At 43.1% G+C, this 23,341-nt stretch overlaps 2 long non-coding RNA genes across 2 annotated transcripts in view; one reads left to right on the top strand and one right to left on the bottom strand.

Annotated features, from left to right (window-relative positions):
- Positions 1-1,130: 1,130 nt before the first annotated feature.
- LOC134550144 (uncharacterized) lies at positions 1,131-9,701 on the bottom strand. The gene is made up of 3 exons (XR_010080258.1): positions 9,508-9,701; positions 6,307-6,472; positions 1,131-2,079 (listed from the first exon to the last, which is right to left on the bottom strand). It is a non-coding gene; the product is annotated as an uncharacterized LOC134550144 (long non-coding RNA).
- A 921-nt stretch (positions 9,702-10,622) lies between these two features.
- The window catches only part of LOC134550145 (uncharacterized), a 62,569-nt gene continuing 49,850 nt past the window's right edge, over positions 10,623-23,341 (top strand). The window contains exon 1 of the long non-coding RNA XR_010080259.1: positions 10,623-10,711. This is a non-coding gene — a long non-coding RNA (uncharacterized LOC134550145). The remainder of the gene's footprint in view (positions 10,712-23,341) is intronic.

Genomic DNA, 23,341 nt, shown 5'->3' with positions numbered 1-23,341 from the left:
TGCTTGCAGTTCCCCAGCTCTGGAGTGAAACTGTTCCCTCTGGCTGAAGAAGGCTCCAGCTGCTGCGCTGACAGAATGAGCCAGAGGTGAGGTCAAGGTATCACTTAGGGCCAGCCTGCTCCCCACAACAACAAAGTCTTCTCCAGGGACAAAAGCCTTTTTTCCAGAAAAGATTCCTTAAAAAGTATTCAGAAAAAAAATCACAGTCTCTGCTCTGAAATGAGTGTATGTTCCCTCTGTATTTCCATAGAGATCTGCATATCACTGGATAGTAGCAAGGAAAGCAAGAAGCTGGATTTGTTTGTTAGAGCCACCCAGCAATGTTGCAGGAAAACTAAAAGGTTTTCCATGAATGTGTCAGCAAACCTCTGCCAAAACACAGCCAGAAAGCTGGCAGCCTTTCTGCCAGACTGCCTCAGAGCTCCTAGGATCTTGCACTTTGAAAGAAAGAGGAAATCAAATTGAATTTTTAAAAAACATCGAATGAAAAACCTCATTGTGTATACTAACTGGGTAATGCTGACACAAACCTACCTGGGACATGCTGATACCAGGGTGTCTGTAAAGCTTGCTCAAACTGGTGGCATGTGCATCTTCTTGTACTGCTTCCACAGCAGAGCCTCAGAGAAAACTTTTGCCCCTCCTCTCCCTTCTTAGCTTTTGGAAGGTGGTAGAGGCTAGTTCAATACTCAGAGTGCACCTTCCCTGGTTCGGTCACTTGCTGGAAGACCTTTGCTAGTTATTCTTTCCATTTGAAAATGCTTGCTTTCATTTCACTGCTGTGTATCATGGCTCACTTCAGTCAGCCTCTACACTAAACAATATTTATTGCATTCTGCCATATTAGTGTTAACTGCACCCTGCCATTCCTCATCTTTGTAACAACAATAAAGCCTTAAAATTAAAGAAATTTCATTCTGGTTAGAGAAATGTAATAAGCTCTTGAGTGAGCCTCTGAAAGGTCACAGTTGTTATAAATAAATATTAAAATCCATACATGATATTGGTGAATTCTGATGAGAAATCTTTATTAAAAACAGGTCTTAATTTTTAATAAGAGGATCTGTAAGCCTAAACATTGGGAGTTCTTTGTGTGTAAGTATGGGAGCATACACACAAGTCATAAGCACATAGCAGTGTCCATTGTAACTCTAAATTCTGCAGTTTTTCACAAACTCTGGTGAAAGAAAATATAAATTCTTAGTATAATTTAGATCCATATAGTAAGGTGATTATAAAAGGCAAGGGGAGTTTTTTCATAAGTCTCATTATCAGAAATGTACTGCTTCTAGTATTTTCATTCAGTGGCACTTAGTTAAGCCAGTCATGGCAGAGGTCCCATGCAGCGTCACATGTAGAAAGTCATAGTCTTGGTCTTCAAGGATATGTGATGTGGAAAACAAAAGGAAACAGGAAGAGGGGCAGTGTGAACCCCCTTTTCCTCTTGTGGGAGTGGAAGCACCATCTTGCTGCATGACCATCCTTCCTCAGATTGTTTATTCCAGGTAGTCTGTGGGGAAAGCACGCTTTGAGGTGGGTGAGTGAAAGCAGCTTTCATGAATAATGAAAGAGATTTTTCTGATGGTAAAGGGAGAAGTACAGAGGGCAAACATGGGCTCGTGGGAGAAGTGGAGATTCAGGTGACTGAGGATGCCCCTGGTGATGGAGTGACAGTAACCTTTAAATATGATGACAGGACAGGAATTGTATCCCAAGGGGGTTTGAGAGGTAGGACAAAAAGTTTGATTGGTAGAAGGTGAAATCAAGCTAAAGTTCAGTGTAACGGGACCCAAACTATTGAAAGACGCTATTGTTTAAGACTATAACAAGACCTCAAAGCTTTTCTTTCTAGGTAGCATTTATTTATTTTTGCATATGTTTTAGCTTCCACAGTGAAGTCACCACCCCTCAGCTTCTCGGCCAGGTTGCGAGCAATGAATTTCTGCTTCTTATGGCAGATACGCCATGCATTTCATGCATGTCCCTCTGCTAGGTGGTGCTGGGCATGCTGGTGGCACTCCAGGGATGAGCTGGCTGTTGTGGCTTGACAAGCTTCAAAAATGTTGTGCATCCTTGCCCCTGTTTGATTCATTGCAACAAAAATGTCTTATGCTCAGGTTTTATTTTGTTTATTATTTCATTGTTCATTTCTATTAAGCAGCCTCAGATACTTGTCATTGAAACTGCTCCTTGTCTTTCACATTTCTTCACTCAGAACAGTATTTAAGGACAGCTTTGGTTATCTTCCTTTTGTGATACCCTTTCTGTTCCTGCCATAGTTTAACTTGGGACACAGTTTACACAGTATAACAAGGGTTATCATTTGGGTGATTAAATCACTATGTTTAAATACCCTGTTTGAGCTTGTTGCCAATGGAACAGACTGTGTGGTTCCTCACATTTTCACAATGGATCCTGCAAGTTTGATTAGTCCTCTTGCTTTTCTGATATCCTCAGCCTGTGGACTGTGGATTATGTGTTCAGAACTTGGATTTTGTTGCAGGCAAAATAAGGACATTTTTTTGTCTCTTATAGCCTTTCAGAAATGAGAAATGCTGTTAAAAAACCATTGCCTTGCAGGAGTTTAGGGCATGGAATGATCAGCACACAAGCTATGGCACATGTTGTGCAGTACATGCCATTACCTGCTCTATGTCTTAAATTAGGGAGTGGAAATCACTCTTGTAATCAGTCCCTGATAATGCTATTTGCTGTTGTTACGTGCTGAAGGAAGAGAGCATCTGCTGCTTCTTTTTAAACACTTGTTAATGAAGCAAGCCTTCCTGCCAAGAATATAAGTGAAGGACTGCTTGTATGCCAGCAGAAGAAAACTGGACTGGGAGATGTATCTAAAGTTCGTGAGAGGTGTGAAATCCTCCTGGAGAAGGGTGGGGAATTGTAGCTCTATGGCCAGCCCCCTGGGGAAGGGACTGTCCTTCACCCTCTCACAATTCAGAGGAGCCTTCATCTGCTTTGCAGCCCTTCTTCTGCAGAGAGTTTTTGCTGAAATGATGAACACTGAACCCATCAGCACCTGTTTTCTGCAGTCTTTGACTTCCTTGCTGTTTGTCCTCACTAGGGAACCTTTGCATTTTGATTTTCCTGCTCTACTTCTGTCTCCCAGGAGAGCCCTTTGACTTGTAGTAGTAATTTACTGGGACTTGGGGGCTACTTAGTTGAAATAGCAAAGCTGATGCTTCCTTCTTTGTACTTGCAGTGGTAGCCCAGGAATCTGGCCAGGAGAAATGAACCATCCAGCTTCAATCTGAATGTTATTTCTGGGCAAGGGCATTGTGAGCTATTCTCTTCAGAATGTGACAGTCTCACTGGTTACAAATGAGCCTCTCCTTGGAGTATTAATAATTTTTTTGGGATTTCACTTTAAAAAATAACAGAATAATGGCAAGCTAAAACATCCAAATAACTTCTAAATTAGAGTGATTCACGCCAAGTATATCAGCACTAAGCCAAAAATCCAAAATCTTGGACAACAGAGCATTCAGCTAGTTGATGTATATTCATCAGTTGTTATGGGAGTAGGGAGGGAACAATGAATAAATGGAAGGGAATTCTTCTTTTCATTTTATGTATACAAATATAAAAACGGGACTGGTTTTGTTTAATTGTTAAATTCCAGAGTTGTTTTGGTTTGGTTTTTTTTCCAAAATCATACTCTTAGTCAGGGCGAACAGTTGGACAAACAATAGCTAATTTAATTTATCATCTTTTGCATGCACAGCTGTGGATGGGAAGGAAGGCTCTGTCTAGGCATCAAAGATCTTCATGATTCAGCCTTGCTAGCTTTAAGTCATTTTAAGAAGCATGCTTGGTTACTAATCTTTGTATGAGAAAATTCAAAGCTCCTCGAAAGCTGGAAATGTTGAGTTCACAGCTCAAAGTCTGTTCCAAGCTGGGGGCTGGCTCCCTGTGTGTTGTCCTCTCTGTTGCTTAGCACTGCCTCTCTTTCACAACATTTAATCAGAGGCTTGCAAGACCATACAGAGAGTGGGCTACAAATAGCAACTTTCAGGGGAAGAGTCTCAAGGGTTTTCCCCTCCTTTCTGACAGCTGTCGCTGAGCAGTGACACAAACTTTTTGTTTAGCTGTTGTTCATCTCCCATGAGCTGTAAAATAAAGCCACCCAATTAAATGCCTTTATGAGTGTTGCTTTACTACTGATCTTGAGTTGAGGGATAAAGGAACAAAAAATGAATACTATGTGATTTGTTATCCATCAAAAGGGTAACTGGTGTCTCATCTTGCATTTATACTCAACTTCAACTTTGCCATAACTCATTGAAAATGTGTGAACTCCATGAAGTGCAGATACTAGTATAAAAGCCAGCCACCAAAGAAGCTATATCAGTGCATGCATAGAAGTGCTAGTGGCTTGTTCTTGATTCTTTCATGATGGTTCTATGCAGGAAAGCATGAGAGGAGGAAATGGGAGTGATCCCTATTTCTGCAGCCTTTCTTTTTGGGATGTTGCAGGAGGATACCCCTCCATGGGTTTCCATGACAGTGGAACTGGAATGAAATAAACTTTAAAGAGACTTCCAACCCAAGCTATTCTATGACTCAATGATTCTATAAAATATCATGTGTCTAAACATCTCCCAAACCTGTCAGTTTGGGAGTACAACACCTTCCAGAGAGAACAAAGTGAAGGGAAAAATGGGTTTTGTGAAGGAGACATCGCCATTTCTGATACAGGCTGTCAGGATTACCAGAAGGATGTGGAGACTGGAGAAGGAGACAAGGACATATGTGGGCTAGGACAAGAAATCTTCAAATGCAGTAGCACACAATAGAGTAGAAATAGTGGTAAAATAATGAGTGAGGGGCCAGTTTAGGTGCTGAGGGTCAATGATGAGAGAAACACAAGTGTGAATTTCCTGCTGATTTTTTTGCTGCTTTGAATATTACTGAAATGACTTGCATGCTGCCACAGAAAGAGATGTTCAGTTTCTAGGGAGAGAGAACTACCAGCTCAGATGTACACAAGCTTCTACAACTCCGTGCTTTGGAAAGTAAGCACTACAGCAGCTAAAAACTGCACCTTGCTAAAGGCTGTGAGTGAAATAAATGCTGAAGTGAGTACTTAACCCTGAAAATCCATGTCAAGGTTGAAATTGTTGAAGACATGATTGTGCTGTCAGCAGGTAGCTTGGTCTGAGCTTGCTTCACTTTGGAGCCTACCTTTATTAGCCAAAATTACTGAACATGAACAATGAAAAGTAGCTGTGTTGTATGTGAGAAAGCTGACAAGAATTGAAAAGTTGAGTGGAGGAATTGCAGATTTTCTTTCAAACCATTTTCACTGTAAGGGCAGCCCTTTGGAAAAAAACAAAACAAAGCAAAACTAAAACTACCAAACACTCACCATTTTGGGCTTTTCTTTTTTGACATTCTAGAAAGTATTTGTGCTAAAAGGATTCCTGGACTTGTGTCTACATGTCCTTTCAGTCATATTAACCCAGGCTGTATAGAGGAACAGATAAGTTCTTTCTTGTTTTATAATTGTGATTTCCTTTTAAATTGTTTTAAATCTGCTTTGTTGGTGTATAGGACTACCTTTCCTTTCCACCCAGAGAATGGCAGCACAGTGCAAAGAAGCAGGAAGACAGAATATCATATTCCAGTGTAATGTATCCATTAGCAAGGGACAGGAGTCTCACGTTTTGCCCTGAGATTTAAAAACCAAAGTGATGAGAAGCCCAGCCCTGAGCACTGTGGGGGACCTGACTTTTGCTTTATGGGCTCTCACAGTGCCAGCTGTGCTTCTGTGCTTAGGAGCATCCCTTCCCCTCCCTGCTCAGTGAGCCCCTCTTGATGCACCAAATTTATCTGCCCTTCTTCTGGCAGGGGAGGTTCACTAGGAGAAGATGGCTCTGGGCATAACAAGTCTGCAGGGCAAGCAGGTTTCCAGACCATGTGCAGGGAGATATCATTTTAATGGTCATGTACAACCCTGTAAGTAAAATAGGTTAGCCCTGCTGGCAATGCATGGTGCATGGAGGAAGCCAGGTAGGAGGAACCTGTCTCTGAGTGCCTGTATGTCCTTAGGTATTCAGAAGCTTCTTTTCACAGTTTTCCTTTTACTCTGATGCAAAAGCATCTAGACAGCCAAAAAAATTTCAAGGACTGTCTGCACAAGACTCTATGTGTTAAGAATTCATTCTCACAAAGAGAAAAATCACACTTCAAAATTACTGCGTGTTCAAATTGTCTTATAACAACATTCAAAAATGGAATTGTTTGGGAGTTTTTCCCTAGAGCTCTCTACCCTTGCTATTTGCTACTTACCAAACAAAGCACTGCTTTCTTCTGCATTGTTGCTATCAGAAGAAAACCCAAACATTAAAAGTTGGGGTTTAAAATGCTGGGGTGTGTATGTATGTGTGTGCATCTTCAATACATGTTGCTGTATCTGAAAGCCTGTGCCCCTGAACAGTTTGTTGAAAGGACAACCCTGCAAAAGAGGAGAGGAAAGGTTATTTCCCTGCATTATTTTAGGGAAACTGGGTGTCCAAGAAATTAAGGACTAGTCCAAGAAAACAGACTGGTTCAAAGCACTGTGTCTATGTGCTCACTTTACTCAGCAATATCTATCAGCATCTTAAATGCTGTTTATGAAATGTGGAAGAGAATTTTACTTATAGAAGAATCCTTTTTGGACATGTGAGTCCATATCCTCCTTCCCCAAAGACATGTGTGACTCACTGGCTTGAGGAACCTGGGGTCCACATGAAGTCTGGGACTGAGTGGTGAGTGGGCGACCCATCAGATGTCCTGATTGAAGGTATGACACGTGTTCCAGCTGGTTGTGTGAGATTCTCAAGGATATTTGAATACTGTTATCCTTCACTGGCTATTCCTGGTTTTATACTATCTCATATCCACAGTTATCACAGTTATCCATCTCTTCAACCAGTCATTACATTTTCACCTTCACATCTTGGCCTGGCTAAAATATAGTTAAAACCTCCTAGACCAATACTCTCATTTTGCTTCTCCTATTTGATCCTGGACTCTGGTTTATGTTTAACTAAGTTTTATTTTAAGTTTGACCTTTTGCCATCTAGAAGATGCCTCCTGCAATAGTTTTTCTACTCTACCTGTTGTCTCCTGAGACAATCTGCATTGAATAACTCAATTTTTTTTGTTGTTCTGGCAGCTAGTGGAAATAGTGGCAATATAAGTTGCTTTTGCCCATTTTGTGTGTAAAATGGACAGATTACATAGTCTGTGGAGAATGATTTGAATGGGTTTATATCTAATAAACTGTAGTCTGTGGACAGTTTTAATAGTTTTGTGAAAAGCACACGAGGTTGTACATTTAAAATGGAACCAAATAAAGCTGGTTTAAGAAACAATTTACTTTTGCTGCTTAAAGAAACAATTTACCCTGGCTGCCATGTACTTATACTAATTCATTTATTAAAACACAGGTTAAAAATAATATTCTTAGAGCCTTAGTTTTCTTGAGATTTTTACTCATGGTAAGAGGTAATTATTATTGCATCTGATAAATATCATGTCTGTATCTTGGCATGGAAGAGCTCTATATTTATACAAGTTCTTTCCAGGGAGAAGAATAAAATAAATAATAAAAAGCCAAAATTGCTTTATTTTTCATTTAGCTGCATCACTGGCATTTATACCAATGCCTTAAGCTTATCTCAAAGTCACTTTTATTAAAGTCACTTTCAAGCTCACCCTAATAAATGTCAGTTGTATTATTTACTCTCCTTCTGAAGCAAAAGTTAGTTGTGATGGTCATGAAAGCTGTACAGGTCTGGGAACATAAGCCAAAATTTTATATATTTATCATTTTTTGTATATATCGACAGCTATGATAAGCTTTACTTCTGAAGGGGACTTTAAAAAGTCTGAAAATTAAATTTCATACAACAAGCTTGCTGTAAGTAAGAAAAACATTTGTCCTTGTCTTTCTTTGTTAGAAAGATCTTTCCAGCCACTGCTATTTTCCTCTTCCAACTCGTATTTTCTTTCCTGTGCTGCCCTATTGCCAATGCAATGCAGCAGTACTCTCCAGATGACCGGAGGGTTTTGTTGTGGGGTGTGAGTCCGCAGGGGCACATTTCCAGGTTTTCCCAGCTTTGCCAAGGACAGTGGTTTCTTTGCTTTTCCGACAGCCGCAGCAGGAGCAGGGGCGGTGCTGCTTTCCCGGCCTTTTGCCCGTGCCGGAGGGAGCGGAGTCACCCGGGTTCAGAGCCGCGGGTTCAGAGCCCGTCCGTGCCCTCCCCGCGGGCAGCCCGTCCGTGCCCTCAGCCCGTCCGTGCCCTCAGCCCGTCCCTGCCCTCAGCTCGTCCGTGCCCTCAGCCCGTCCGTGCCCTCAGCCCGTCCGTGCCCTCATCCCGTCCCTGCCCTCATCCCGTCCGTGCCCTCATCCCGTCCGTGCCCTCAGCCCGTCCCTGCCCTCAGCCCGTCCGTGCCCTCTCCCCGGGCAGCTCTCAGCCCGTCCCTGCCCTCAGCCCGTCCGTGCCCTCAGCCCGTCCCTGCCCTCATCCCGTCCGTGCCCTCAGCCCGTCCGTGCCCTCAGCCTGTCCGTGCCCTCAGCCCGTCCGTGCCCTCTCCCCGGGCAGCTCTCAGCCCGTCCCTGCCCTCATCCCGTCCCTGCCCTCAGCCCGTCCGTGCCCTCAGCCCGTCCCTGCCCTCATCCCGTCCCTGCCCTCATCCCGTCCGTGCCCTCAGCCCGTCCCTGCCCTCATCCCGTCCCTGCCCTCAGCCCGTCCGTGCCCTCAGCCCGTCCGTGCCCTCAGCCCGTCCGTGCCCTCATCCCGTCCCTGCCCTCAGCCCGTCCCTGCCCTCATCCCGTCCCTGCCCTCATCCCGTCCGTGCCCTCAGCCCGTCCCTGCCCTCATCCCGTCCCTGCCCTCAGCCCGTCCGTGCCCTCTCCCCCGGCAGCTCTCAGCTGTGCACTGCGCTGCCTTCCAGCGCTGCTTGCACAGGGTTTGCACGTGTTTGGGGCCGGGCTTGAGGGGCAGCCCTTCGCTCTGCAGAGGGAATCAGAGCCTGAGCTGCCTGTCCAGCCTCTCAGGAGCAGCATCCTTGCTCCCCTGGCAGGGACAGCCCGGGTGGGCTTCTCTGGAGGAGTCCTTTGATATCTTGGTTGTAAAGAACGTGTTAAACCTGCTGAGAGGGAGGGGCTTTCTGCTTGTGGGGCTGAGGCAAACTGGTTAAGTTCATGTGTAGCCAAGATGACAAGATGGTTTTCACTGGGACTGGATTAAAGTAACGTACGTATGCAAATCCAAAATTTGCAGCAAGCAAAAGCCTATCATAATTTTTGATGTCAAAGGTGACTGGCTTGATTACAAAAAGGGAGCAACTTTAAATCACCTTTCCCATCCTCAAACAACCAGTAAGTAAATTCCCTGAGTCTCAGCTCCTTACACAAATAACCGTGCATCATATCAGCCATACATAACAGCTGCTACCTGTGTTCCCTCTAACCACAGGAATGCAGAAAGGAGTACTTACAGAAAAAAGAATACACTTCAGCACTCCTTTTCATAAGAAAGCAGGATCCATTTGAAGAAAGTGTGCTTCAAAATCCAGGAGAAAGACAAACCTGATCTGCTGCTTTTTGCCACAAAATAACATTATAAGGCACTTCAGTGTGGAAGGTGCCTTGTCCAGCCAGCTGCTGTGATAGGCTTCACCACTGAGCAGGCTTTGAATGGATGGCACTGTGGGTGTGGGGAAGGGGACCTGCCCCAGCTCAGCAGTGAATGTCTTACAGTTTGGGCTGGAGTCCAGAGGGCGAAAGTCTGAGCAGGTCAGGTTATTGCTTCCTGGTCTCCATGGCTGGTTTTTCTATTACAAAAATGAAGCCTGTTGGCAGGCATGAGAAAGAAAATGTGCACTGCATGGTGCCATACTTTTCCTACCCTGGATCAACGTGCAGGTGTCCCTGAGTCCTCTCATAAAAATGTCATACAGCTGTAAAATGAGCACATGAATAAAAAATAGCCTGATGATTGCAGAGTTTTACTAGTGATAGTAAAAGAGGGAAGGGTTTCATCTTGTCACTATCTATAAAGACAGACCAGAATAGACCTGCTTAGGCTGCCATTTCTGTTTAGCTAAGTGTAAATTGGCAGACTTCAACCTCTGAAAGGTCTGCAAGTTGTTAACAGAGTGAAGATACAGCACTGAGCATGGACCTGCACTCACAGGCCAGTTCTTCATACATGTACTTTATATACAACTCCCCATGGCCCTGAAGCCTGAAATTGGAGTAGTCAGATAGAAGGTTTTGTGCTTGTCAGCCTGGCCTCCCCCAGCTGAACCTTGAAGTAAATACATTTGATTTCTGTACATTTGTGAGATCCAGAAGCGAGACTGCCAGCCGCCAGCTGTAAGTGTAGGAAACTACTTATCCCTAAGATGGTAACAAGACAAACTGGCACCTTTTTTTCTTGCAGGATTATCTATCCTCATCAATCACATCTCATACTTGAAAATTAAATTAACAGTTTTCCATGTCAACTGAGTCTTCGTTGCCCAAATTCGGTGCTGATCACAAAGAACCAACGGAAATGTTTGCACACATAAACACCAGGCACCTTGGAAACAAAACAAAGGAACCTGATCTGCTTGTGCAGGATCTGAAAGCAGATACTACAGGGAGGGCAGAGACATGGTGGAGCAACTAAAGCCACTGGAACACACATATTCAAGGGTAGGCATTGCTAAGAAATGGAGGTATAATCATAGTGACATTCATGGCTGTCAATGAACTTCAGGGATCTGAGAGTGGAAGGAGTAAGAGATGTTGTAGTTAATAGAAAGTTCATTTTGGTCCAGATAGTTTTGGGGAAGGAAGTAAAACCTGTGTTGGAATAGTGCTGAGAACTGGTTAAAGCACTTCCTTTCCTCTCTCAGCCATCACGTAACTAAAACTCCAGCCTAAAGCCTCCTTAGCCACAATGTTATCTCCCTTCTCTTTTCTTGCTGCCTCATGAATCTTCACTCGTCTTTTCAGGACTCTAACTGGATTTCTCCACGCCTTTCACTGGCCAGGCTGAGCAACCCCTCATTATAGTCTGCAGATTATAAATAATGCATTGATAAGCTTCACTCTTTGTTTGCACAATGTTTGAACCATCTGGCAGCATGTGCATTTCCTTTAGTTGGTGTAATTGTCCTCTTTGTTCAAAAATGTGCCTCACCTTTATATTTCAGGAAGGCAAATCTTGGGAGGCAGCTCTAGCGAGAACAAGGTGTCATCTCTGCCTAATACAGAACATTTTCCATGTGCGAGCAGCAAAGCCTGGCTCTTGCTGGAGGGCCTTAGTGCCACCATCCCAGTGACCTTCCAAGCCCCCATCCCTCTCCACCACATTGCCAGCACTGGTGTGGGGTCTCATTGTGCATATCCCGATGTGCCTTGTGCCCTGAGAGGGAGTGTCCTGCAAGGGCTGCCACAGGAGAAGCTTGGGCACCACCTTGGGCAAGTTCCACAGCCTTCCTGGTGCTCCAAGGTCCTCCAGGCAGCACAGAGCTGAGATTATGAGGATCACAGTATCCTGCCTCATGGATAAACTGAGGAATTTTATCCCAGTATCGATATGTTTTTTTATGGTTGTAAGAAGTTTCAGGTAATATGAAGGAGAAGCATTTTTTTAAAAAATAGAAAATCTTCCAGACATGGAATAACTGAGGAACTAAGGCATCCTAAGCATATATCCCTGGGAGATTATACAGGCTAATAATGGTCAAATCCTTCCTGCCTGGAACCACAGATGACTTTATATCCAATGTGGCTCATTTGCCCTTACACTCTGTAAGTCTCTGATGTGTAGAAGTTATTTGCCAAGCTCCACATCCATGTGGCGGGATCCTTTCCTACATCCAAGACTAACCAAGGCATGCTTTCTGTGTCAGTGTAAGAAAGCCCATTCAAATATAAATTTTTTTTTAATTTAGATTATATTGCTGTAATTGAAGGTTCAGAGTTTAAAAGAGAAATAGACCAAATACACTTTTAGATAGTGTTAGAGAACATAAAATTTCTAGAAAGTAAGCCAGGAGGACAGTAAGAACCAAAGAGCACTGTATGTTTTGAAGAAAAATAGTGTGATTGAAAGTGTCTGTATGATGCAGGGCAAATGAATGTGTTTAAAATGTCCATGTGTAATTGAATTGAGATGAATCACCATCATTTTCAAGGACAGCATGTCTCTGGTGTGGAAAAAGCCAGCCAGTATATTCAAATGCACAAATGTAGGAGTTTGTGTATTCAATTCTTCTCTCCACTAGGAACTCCTCTGCAGGATGTCTCAGAGATGAAATGGAATTAAAAGGTCAAAATATTCATCAGTTTCATGAACAGCCCAGTGCTCATCTTTTGGGCAATGGCCTTATGGAAAGCTTCCCAGCCCAGCCTTGATGTAGCAGACTGAAGAGCTTGGGAAGGTGGATAAAACATCAGGTGCTTAGGTTTTGCCAAGCTGTGTGCTTCTTTGCCTAAGCTGGGGCCAATGTCTGCTTTATGTTGGGTATGCAGGTGTGAGGGGGACTGGGGGTTGTAGGTGAGTACATTAGGGAGAATGGGATAACCGAGAGCATCTTGGTCTGCTGTGGGTGAGAACTGCAGATGTCTACAGAAGTATGCTTAAGCAACCCCCATCTTGACCTCTACTTAAAATATCTTGATCAGTCTCTAATTGCTCTCTTGCCTCAGCACAAGGCTTCCTGCTGGAGAGAGGCTGTGAAACCAGAGCACTGCTCAGGGCTCAGCTGCTTCTGTGCTCCCCCAATCACATTAAGGACTTAGAGGTGTTACTGCTCTCTGAGCAGGTCTTCTTGCTACAAATGATAGATTAAGTCAAAATGACAATGCTAGCTTTGCTTCATCTGTCAACAACTTTGAATGAAGCTGATCAGAGAGTTACAGTTCCTCTACTGACAGGATCTGGCAAGAACTGATCGTTAGCTGGGTTTTTCCCTTGTCAGTAAACCTAGAGGTGTGTCCCAGCAGACCCGCTCTGTCACAGCTCCTGCTGAGGGCTCACATGGCAGCTGTGCTCTGGCTGCTGTACCATCAGTATGCTGGTGACATTCTGCTCCGTGACTTTTTTTAAGCAGATCCAGATGGTATCATTTCCCTTTTTTCCCTGAACCTGGCCAAGACAGATGTCTGGATGAGAGTCAGCTGGGAGACAACCTGGCAAGACGAGGTGTGAGGTGCAAGGTGTGAGGGGATGGGCAAGACTAGCAATCCAAGCTGAAGTTGCAAATTGTGACTGCACTGTCACAGCCCAAATGTGACCACCTTTGCCAATGACTTTGCCTATTTTTTAGTATTTACCGGAATCTGCTGGCTTTGGGATTCCCAGCTAATGAACATTCCAAGCAGTATTTTCCTACACAACACCTCAAGAAACAGGAAGGATTTTTCTTGGTCTCATTTTTAGGTTAGAGTATTGCAAGGTGCTGCCCTGGCAGCTGCCTGTGACAAGTCTGGTGAGGCTTCCTCTAGGAGAGAATCTAGGGGCTGCCTGGCCATGATGAGGGCATCTTCAATATCTCACTTATTTCTGGCTGCTTCTGGAATGCATTCTACCTAGTCTACCTCATCAACTTTATTATGGCATTTGGGCAGCTCCAACCTTATGATTTGAAGTGCTTACCAACCTAAGTCTGGGACATGGAAACAATCATACCAGACTTTTTACGTTTCTACAGAAGCTTGGATTTGGCACCACCACCTTATTTCCTCATTTTTATTTGTTTAGGTTTGAGTACTTTTTGCCTCTGCTCTCCCTCCTTTTTTTTTCCCCTTTCTTATCTTTTTCTTTTTCTTTTCCTTTTGTAATATAACTGCCTAACTTTTGTTTTGGGGAAAAAAGATTGAAAAGACATGCTTAGAAACTCAAAGTTTCTCCTTAAACATTCCAGAACAGGTTGAATTGATTATTGTGTTTGTGGAGATCTTATCTGAAGAAGACAAACATTCAAAAACAAACAAATTGGTTTTTTGAGATGAAATTATGTATTATATGTACAATTTTGATAGATACACAGAATTAAGACTTTCCTGAGTAAATAGGCATTTGAGTCAAAATATTTATGATGTACAGCACAAGTCAGCTGAGGTGGTTGTTAACAAACACCTCCACTGTGAAGGGATGTTCATATTCTTGAGCTCTGAATTGCCTAAATGCATACCTAAAGTATATTGAAGAAGATGAGATGATTATCCTTCCCTTAATGCGCATTTTTCAAAAGCCACCGGTAGAGCATTTCAGTGGAATACCTCCAATCTGTACCTTTTTTCGGGTGGCCCACTACTGTTTAGCTTATGAAGACAGGTATTTTAGGTCACACTTTTGATTTATTGTTGATGAACACTAGCTGGTAGGTTAGATCAATGTACGAAGAGGAGTTTGCTGCACTGAGCCTTAACAAGGTGGTGTAGGACAATCTATTTATTCAATTTATGGTGCTAGAAACATACAGTAGCTACCAGCTTCATCTGACTATAAATAATATGTAGTTGTCACTTTCAGTACTGAGGGAACCTGAGCGACAGGAACCTCTATTTATTTGCAGTTTTAGCTTCCTTCATGCATCACTGAAAGTGGAAATGAAACACAGAAAAAAAAAAGATGAAAACTCTCCTACAGGCTTCAGTGGAGCTTTAACATATTGCAAGAAGTTCCTGCAGGGATTTTCCATCTGCCTTTACCTACTGGGTTACAGGAGCTTATCCATCCACAGCAGCCACAAAGAAATGTTTTCAAAATGTAAAAGCTTCCCTGAGCATTAGACCCTGCTAGAGATGACCTTTATCCTAAGATTTTAGAGTTTGGGGTGTTTGGTCTCCTACCTTGCAATCTTAATAAATTATTTTTATTTTCTGTGCATTGTTTCCTCTCCCTCCCACCAGTAAAAAGCAAGGAGTGATTTTCACAGCCATTTAGGAATGGATGCAATATACTATAAATTACACACTTCTAAATAGTGCATTTTGTGTCAAAGAAATTGTTCCTTTGTCTCTTCTGCACTTTTGTACTGGTTACACTTTGTTGCTGCTTTAAAATTTCCTTCACCATGCCTTTTCCATAATGAATTCTGTTTCATCCAGCCTTTGTGCAACACTTATTTATAATGTATATTTCCTTATAGACCTCCAAAGAGCTGGAGGTGTCTAAATGAACACTTCTGTTGCATGCCCAGAGGGTGCTTTTATGGTTTGGAAAACCTCAGCCTGCAGATCAAAGTCCCAAATGGTGTATTCTCAGAGCATCCTGGTGTTTACAGAATTATGGCAAAAGGAGTAGAGATGTTTAATAAGATAGAGATGCTTGAGACTCTGGAGCAAAAATTGTCATTGTGAGGTTGAGAGGCAGAAAGAGACCTGTGCCATATTTGTAGCTTCTTTTCATGCAAACCTGCTGACATTCTGCAGGGAGGCAAATTTCTTCCCTGTGGCTCTGCTGGTCGATTTTCAGGATCTGGGTTTCCAGGGAGTCCTGTGAAACTCATACAATCGTGCAGGGAAGGTTTTTAAATTGGTGATACAAACATGGGCAAATAGTTGTAGATGAAATCAGCTATTGCTCTCTGTAATAATCTCTCGGGGTCTATCCCCATGGCCTCCACAGCACAATACCCTGCAGAGATGTACATGGCACCGCTGCATATGAGCTTTATCTTGCTCATAAAACTAGGGAGGGAAACAAGATTAAAATGACCCCTGTGTTGCTTTACACGGCCATTTATGAGCCTAAAACCTATCCACAATGAACATTGTCTGCATTTTGTCCCTTCTTGCCCATGCCAGATGTTTCTGTAACCTGGCTGGCTGCTGTGAGAGATGGAGGGGCCAAGGGGGGATTCTCAGTGCTGGTGTCAACTGGAGGTTGGTGTCACTCGCTGTTTCTCGGCCCTGCGCCTTCATGAGAAGCCAGTCAGCTTTGCTGACAGCTGATCTGGAGCCAAGACACCAAAAGGTTAAGTCACAGCTTCCCTGTGCCTGCTGCTGCTCAGTTTCTCATGGCATGGGGAGGGATGATCCTGTGGTCCCAGTTTGCTCTCTTGAGTCCTTCCTGAGCATTCGCTTGGCTGCAGCACTCTACCATATTAGGAGTGTATGGAGCAAAGCCCAGGAGCCTGGATCAGGAACTGTCAATCTGAGGATCTGCTGCTATATTTAGTAACAGACACATGGGAATAGCAGCTTAAATGTGGGAGGGGGCTGCTGGAATCCCAAAATGTGTTTGAATCCACTTGACTCTTGATGGAAACTCTCAGACTATGCTATCTTTAGAGGGTCTTGCACAGAAATAAATTACATTTCTCTATTTATTTTTTAATAAAAAGAAAAGCAATTTAGCTGCCACATACCTCCACCACAGTAGTTCTGATGAACACCAATTACAGCAGAGCAAAATAAAGCCCTTGTTAAATGTTTATTTACCCTCTTGTTTCAGTCGCATGCAAACTAATCAGCAATAAGTGTATTGCATTTAAATGCAATTATGGCAGCCATTATAATGTGAACCACTTAGTTGTGGTGGTGATTTTTTCTTTTTCCTTATTTTCATGTAATCATGAAGATGAACAAGAGATGCACCCTGTGTTTAAAATGCCCAAATAGGAAAGTGAGATAGTACTGTTAGGAGCAGGAAGATTTTAATTTGCAATTAGCACGCTTTCCTCACTGTAAACAAATGACTCCCCCCTTACATCTAGTGACCACAGAACAAGAGAGATGCTCCTGAATTATTAAAATCATAAAGGATGCAGTGTGGTAGCAGTCTGATGCAGCTGAAGAACCACACTTTAACAGAAATATACAGTTATTCTTCACCCAGAAAAGCAGATGTCTGGATTTTCAGCACAGAGAAATGTTTTGGGTTTTCTTTCCATTGTCTGCCTAGGCTGAGTCCTGCCTTATGAAGGTCAAGTGACTCCTCTACAGTCTGATACTGAGTCAGTAGCTAAAGATGGAACCAGGATTCCCCTACTTCCCACTCATCTACAAATCACTCGTCTACATAATCTCTAGGAAAAGTTTGTGAGGCCAAATCACCATCAGGAAGACTGAGGGAGGAAATTCAGTTAAAACCCCTTGCAGAAATTTATTTCCTCAGTGCATCCAGGGAAAGGCAGAACTTTGGCTCTAAACGACCCATGGAGGGGTTGGTGGTTTTTTGGTTGGTTGGTTTTGTTTGTTTGGGTTTTTTGTTGTTGTTGTTGTTTGGGTTTTGGTGGTTTTTTCTGTTAAAAAGGAGAGTGCTGGAGTTCTGTGATCCTGCTATGGGTTTTGAATGCCTGAAGCCACTGCCCTGGCTCACTGCAGCACTGCAGTGTTACACCCATTCTGCCACAGCTTCACTCTCCAGCCCTGCAGGCAGCGAGCATGGCAGAGCCTGGAAAACCTGATGCAGCTCAAGGCAGATATTATTCCTTGTTTTTCTTCAGGGGCTAGTCAGCTTCTCTCTACACATGAATATGAGTGGACACTCTTTCCTCCAAAAAACCCTTCTGCCCTTGATTAGTATTTGTCTAGTGCTATCTGCTCCATATTGCAAGATGCTTGGTGGATACATAGACATTTATATGTTTTTATATTTTGAAAGTAGACACACACATCCACATATGTACTTGCTTTATAGCCACTACTGATCTTTGATACAATTTGCTATTTTTGTGTTTTCTTCATTCTCCATTAAAAAAAATCATATCCTCTTAATGACCATATGATTTGATATCAGTATTGTCTGAGCAGTATTTCCATGATGACATTGTGACCCAAGCCTGCAATGCCAAGAAGCACTCCTGCTCAGGCTCCTGCAGGAAGAAATGTACAGCCCAGGTTAGGTTATGCATGAAAATCTGCCTCCTCCTGAGGCATGGAGAATTACAGTAATTTGGAAATGACTGGAAATTATGGTACTTCCCATCCACTCTTGGAAGTACAATGAATAATTCTTGGGTCCAGAACCACCACAGGAGAAGATTCTACTTTTTTATTGGACTTTCCTTGCCCCTCTGCTTATAACTTATGATGGAAAACCATTTTTTTTTCTAATGTAAATTCCTTTCTCTGGTTTCCTCCACTACTTGACCATTTCATATGCATAGTGCTATATCAGCATGGAGTTTTTCTAAAAACCAGAAGGTAAATACAGCAAAAATGATGAAGAGACACCATAGCTTCAAAGGGAGTTAAACTCAATTGCTGGCCTTTGACTTAGCTTAAGTCAGTATCTAAGGAGTTTCATTAATGTTTCATTTTTCTTATGAGAGGTCATCCACTTTCTTTCTGTCTCAGCTGCTGCTGAGGAATACAACAAAGAAAACTATGCTTTTTTCCGTTAATTAGGTTTTTTTTCCAAATCACACAGCACTGTGTGAATAACTGGATGCATATTGTGTGTATAGATAAACAATCATTAGTACAGTTTGTGAATAGGCAATATATACCCAGAGAGTGTCCTGAAATTTCTCATACTGTTGCCAGATGAGTTTGTCTCTGTCTGGAAAATGAACAGCATCAAGTGACACACGGAATCTGGGGATTCTGGATCACCCTGCCTCAAAATAGAGGCTGTGATGCACTAAAGCACTCGGTAAACGCTGCCCTCTGCATCCACAGGTCTCCAACACGTGAGTCATGGCAGGCAAGCAGGTGTTTATCTTTGGCTTATGGTAATTTAACAAGTATCAAATACAGTTGTTAGCAGCCAGACCTCTGGAATGAATGCAGGCAGGGGTAGGAAGTGGGTGGATGCAGAGGGTTAGTCATGCCACCAGCTCACATCCTGGCCCTTTGAGGTCCAGGAATAATGAGCTGCTGTCGTCCGTGGGTGTGTGTCACAGAGATGCACTTGCACACTCTGTGGCAGGGTGCACGGCTGCCCAAGAGCCACCTTCCCACAGTGGGCACTCACCCTCTGGAGTCAACAGATCTGGGGAGAGGGATGGATCCTGAGTAAGCCATCTCTGGCAGAACACAGTGCCACACGGAGGATTAGTGCAGCTATATTCAGTGCAGTGAAAGGCAGATGGATAGCTGCAGCCCCTTCTCTTCACCTCCTCTGTACTGCAGGTGATTTTAAAACAGTGTCTGAATGCAGCTGTTATGCACTATAAGAACAAATGCTTAAAATAACCTCAAAGCAAGGAGCAAACCACTTGGTGAAGGAAATCACTATGGATAAGCATCTTTCTGTTTTCCTGTGACTGGGTCATTCTGCTTAGCTCATTGTTGGTGTCCTGTATCTGTTGATTGCCTGTAACTGGAAACACAAATGGATGGAATGACAAACACTTCCAGCAGTCTAGAAACTCTAACCATCACGTTAAGCTGACTTTCAAAATAACTGTGTTGATCTACCTGACTGAACATAACAATCTACCTGACATAACATAACAGAGGCATAAAATTTCCTAAGCAGGAAAACCCATAAGTTGGCATAGGGTGATTTACTGGTTTGGAGGCCTTGATCAGTAGGGTATGAAAATTAGGGAGGGATGTTTTACTGGTGTTAGAAATGTTTCCCTCCTTTGTCTCTGTTCAGGTGTCCTTTTCCTCAGAGTACAGACTTAAAAGATCAGAAATTGCACTGTTCAGAGGCATGTGTTTGTGTCAGGCATCCAGCTGTTCTTCTGATCTGTCCCAGAAGATCTGTCTTCTGTCTGGGTTCCTGTATCAATTCCTTGATATTATTCATAGCGGTAAATGAACAAATGCAATCACAACTTCCACTTCTCTCCCAAGGAAATAAAATCTAAAGTTTCTTTGTTTGTCTGATAACTGCCACTGGAAGAACTGTTGGAAAGGGCCATCTTGAACAATGCTCACTTCCACTTCAGGCAGGAATGCTTCTTAGCTTGGAGAGAATTGAAAACATCACTGATTGTTTTCCTCTATGACTTTTCTCAATTTATGTTAGTCTTACTTTGCTCAAATGGGCTCAGAATCCTTTAAACCAGCCTTCATTTAGAACATTTTATTGTATTTGTGACTGGGAAGATAGATAATGGAAATACTTGCTGAGAAAATAGGAGCCTTTGAGATACTCTTCTTGGCCATTTATTTTAGAAAAACTGTGAGATCGAGAGAAAGCTATTATTTCCACTGGGCTTCAGATATAGCTGTAAGCTTCATACTGGAAAACAGGGGAGTTTCACCCTCTATATCCAGAACTGATCTGAGGTGAAAGATACAATAAATATACCTTCTATCAGCAACCAAGAAGGCACTCAATGTTTATCATCCCTAGTTTCATTGATGAATGATGCCTCCCACAATCAGTCCCAGAGAGTGTGAATAAAATAAAGCAAATAAACCCAGCTGCTCCAGCAGGCACAAGAAGCCTTTAGATCTAGATAAAACAGTAAAAACATTTGGTTCTTTTTTCCTATGTAGGGTTCTCCGTTCCTGAACAATCACCCTTCTCTAGAGTGGCAGAGAGGGATGTTCCCACTTTAGTCCCCCTCTACATCAATCTTCCTCATGCCTGGATTGATATTGCACTTATGCAGTCATTGCTCCTGGCATTTAACCATGCCTTGGCACCCTGACAGAATTTTCTTTGCTCACAGTCCTATTCCAGCTGTTCAAGAGTTTCTAGGCAAGGGCTGTAGCCTGCAGTCCACAGACCTCTCATTAGGCAGCCTGAGACTCCTTTGTTTCCCCTACTGCATTTAGATTAAGCCTGCTCACAAGTTTTGCATGTAAAAGTATGAGAAACCCTCAATAGCTCTTCTGTGTTTGTCTTCTGTCAAGTTAAATAATCTCTTTGACAGCCTCCCATGAGCTTTTCTTGAGAGCATGATCCCCACTGCCCCCCATGCTGAGCAGGGCTGTGCAAAGTGGCACAGGCACCTGCTCACAAAACCACCACAGCAAAAGTTTTCTCCAACTGCCAAAAAAACTGCCTCACCCAGAACCTGGTCTGCCTCCAGGCCAGTTTTCATTTATTCAGCCATGGGCTCCTTGTCTTGCTTTGAGCAGCAACATGTTGAAAAGTCAAATTGGTGTGGAAAATTCAAACTGGTGAGTATTAAGGCGGGATCTGGCTTCCCAACCAAAATTAAGGACTTTGAGAAACTAGTGATCTGTAAAAAAAATGGAGGTTGAGGACAAGGGGAGACAAGCAGGACTTGCCAGAGAAAAAAGGTGATTTTGTGTCATACACTTGAGTGGATATGAACTGTTCAGTCTCAGAAATGACAAATGAGGCTAAAAATTTGTTGTGTCCTGTGGAGGTTGCATAAGTTTTCACTGGGAGTCTTCAATACCCTGCATGCTGAGATGGCAAATTTTAGGATTGAAAGTGTAGAGGAATCATCCAGGGGGAAAGGTCTTTTTTTTGAGAGGCATGATTGATAGATGAAATCCTGGGAACCAGTCATCTGTTTGCAGAAAGCTTTCCCTCAGCACTGAGTTAGATTTTTGCCTTCATAAATATTGTCCTTTCAGGACATATTTGCTAAATCATGTCCAGTTCACTATAATTTGCCAGCCTCATTTAACTTCATTAGTGCTGTGGCCCGTTCATATTGTTTAAAATGCATAGTGTTTCTTGGGAATGGCACATATGAAATTGTGCAAACTGTTTAGAATAGCTTCACCCAAAGCTTTCAGCATGGGTGAGTTAAAAGGAATTTGAGAGAACTGCATTGTGCTGACACATTACATTAAGGTCAGTAATTAAGTAATGTGTGTGCACTAGCACATATAAGACAGTAAGAGAAATGGATGGTAGCAAACACCATGGCTCCCAGGGGTGTGTGGCCATGTAGGGCCAAATTCCTCACTGCAGTGAGGAAGAGAGCAGAGCTGCCCTTTTTTGGTTCCTATAGCACTGGCAGACATACATGCTTACACTGAGCACAGTGCCATACTGCAACGCTGCACAGCTAGCTACAGTTTGGGTGAAATCAGCAGTGCTCTCTCTGTTGAGCTGAGATTTGATTGGCCAGATATTCAATAGATTGACACGAGTGTGTGTGTATGTACTTATTTTTTAATTTTTCCAAACTGTAACTGTACCCTGATGTTGCCCTCTCCCTAGTAGCATCAGAATGGTACTGATAAAGTATAGCCATTTTACCAATGCAAACCCAACAAAATTTATGAAAAAAAGCATGTGCAAAAAAAATGTATGGCAGCCAATAATTTTGACGGACTGTGGGCATTGCCCTTACCTGCACAGACAAGACTGGTTATTCCAGGCTGTCCTGGTACACAGTCAGGGCTGGAGCAGATCTCAGGCCATGTGAGTGGCATTAACTGGCTCTTATCCCACTTCTGGGTACAGGGAATAAGCACTGTGGTGGTCTGTTCCCCTCCTTGAAGTTACAAATACAGCAGGGGATTGTGCTTGGCTTTAAACCCTGCAAGCGCTTCCTTATCCCCCTGATGTGCAGATCTCACCATCACTTCTGTGAGGTGAAATGCCTTCTGAGTCAGCAGCTTCTACTGAACCTGCTAATTGTTAAATGTCTGTAATTTCCTTCTAACCCCTCTCTCTCTATTTTTTCCCTCTTCCTTTAGTATATTCTTTGCTATTGTCCAACTAGTCCGGGCACCTGCCCACATGGGAATCACTCAGTTTGCTCCTGGATTGAGCATCTCCCTGTAATTTGCATTAAGTTGTTCAGAAGGGTAAGGCTTACAGTAACAGTCTGTATTCTTCCAGAAAGAGTGTTTTAGGTCAAAGGATAAGCATGTTATTGTAAAGACTGTTGAATAGTGATTAAAACCTTTGGGAAATTAATTGTTTATTCAATGAAGTGGAAGGCTGTGCTGCATTCCCTGGCAACAGGCTGAGGCACTGTGCTGTGATGCAATTGCTCTCGTTCCCCTAAAGCCTAAGCCCCAGCCAGGGCCATGGTGTGAGATTGTTCCAGGCTGCCACAGGCAGGGCAGGATGGATTGCCTTCGCGGAGTGGTGGACGGTCACAGGGGGGTGGGAAGTGCCACAACAGCTCTGGGCTGCTTTGCTGTTCTGAGAGTTTTTCTCCCAAGGAAACCCCTGGCTGAAACAGTGTGATTCCCATTGCATAGCTGCACAAGCTGACATTCAGAGTAGGGGACTTCCCTTCCTCAAAATGCAGCTTAGCCTTAAATAATGCCATATTCCATGAATTTCCATACCTTCCCTCCTTATTATTTAAATGCCCTGATTCTGTGAATTTCAGCTGGGGAGGTGCTGGTGGCCAGGTTAAATTTTGCAGTTTACCGCTTTTGTTCATCCCACTGTGTTTAGTGAGATGCTGACAAGACTGGTCAAAAGGCCTCAGTCAGATTTCAGTCATTTGCTGACACATGAAATGTTTTTGCATG

This window comes from Prinia subflava, chromosome 4, assembly GCF_021018805.1.
Source record: "Prinia subflava isolate CZ2003 ecotype Zambia chromosome 4, Cam_Psub_1.2, whole genome shotgun sequence".
In the NCBI taxonomy this organism is placed as follows: domain Eukaryota; kingdom Metazoa; phylum Chordata; class Aves; order Passeriformes; family Cisticolidae; genus Prinia; species Prinia subflava.
Note: the sequence above shows the minus strand (reverse complement) of the source record. Positions and strands in the feature narration are given on the sequence as shown.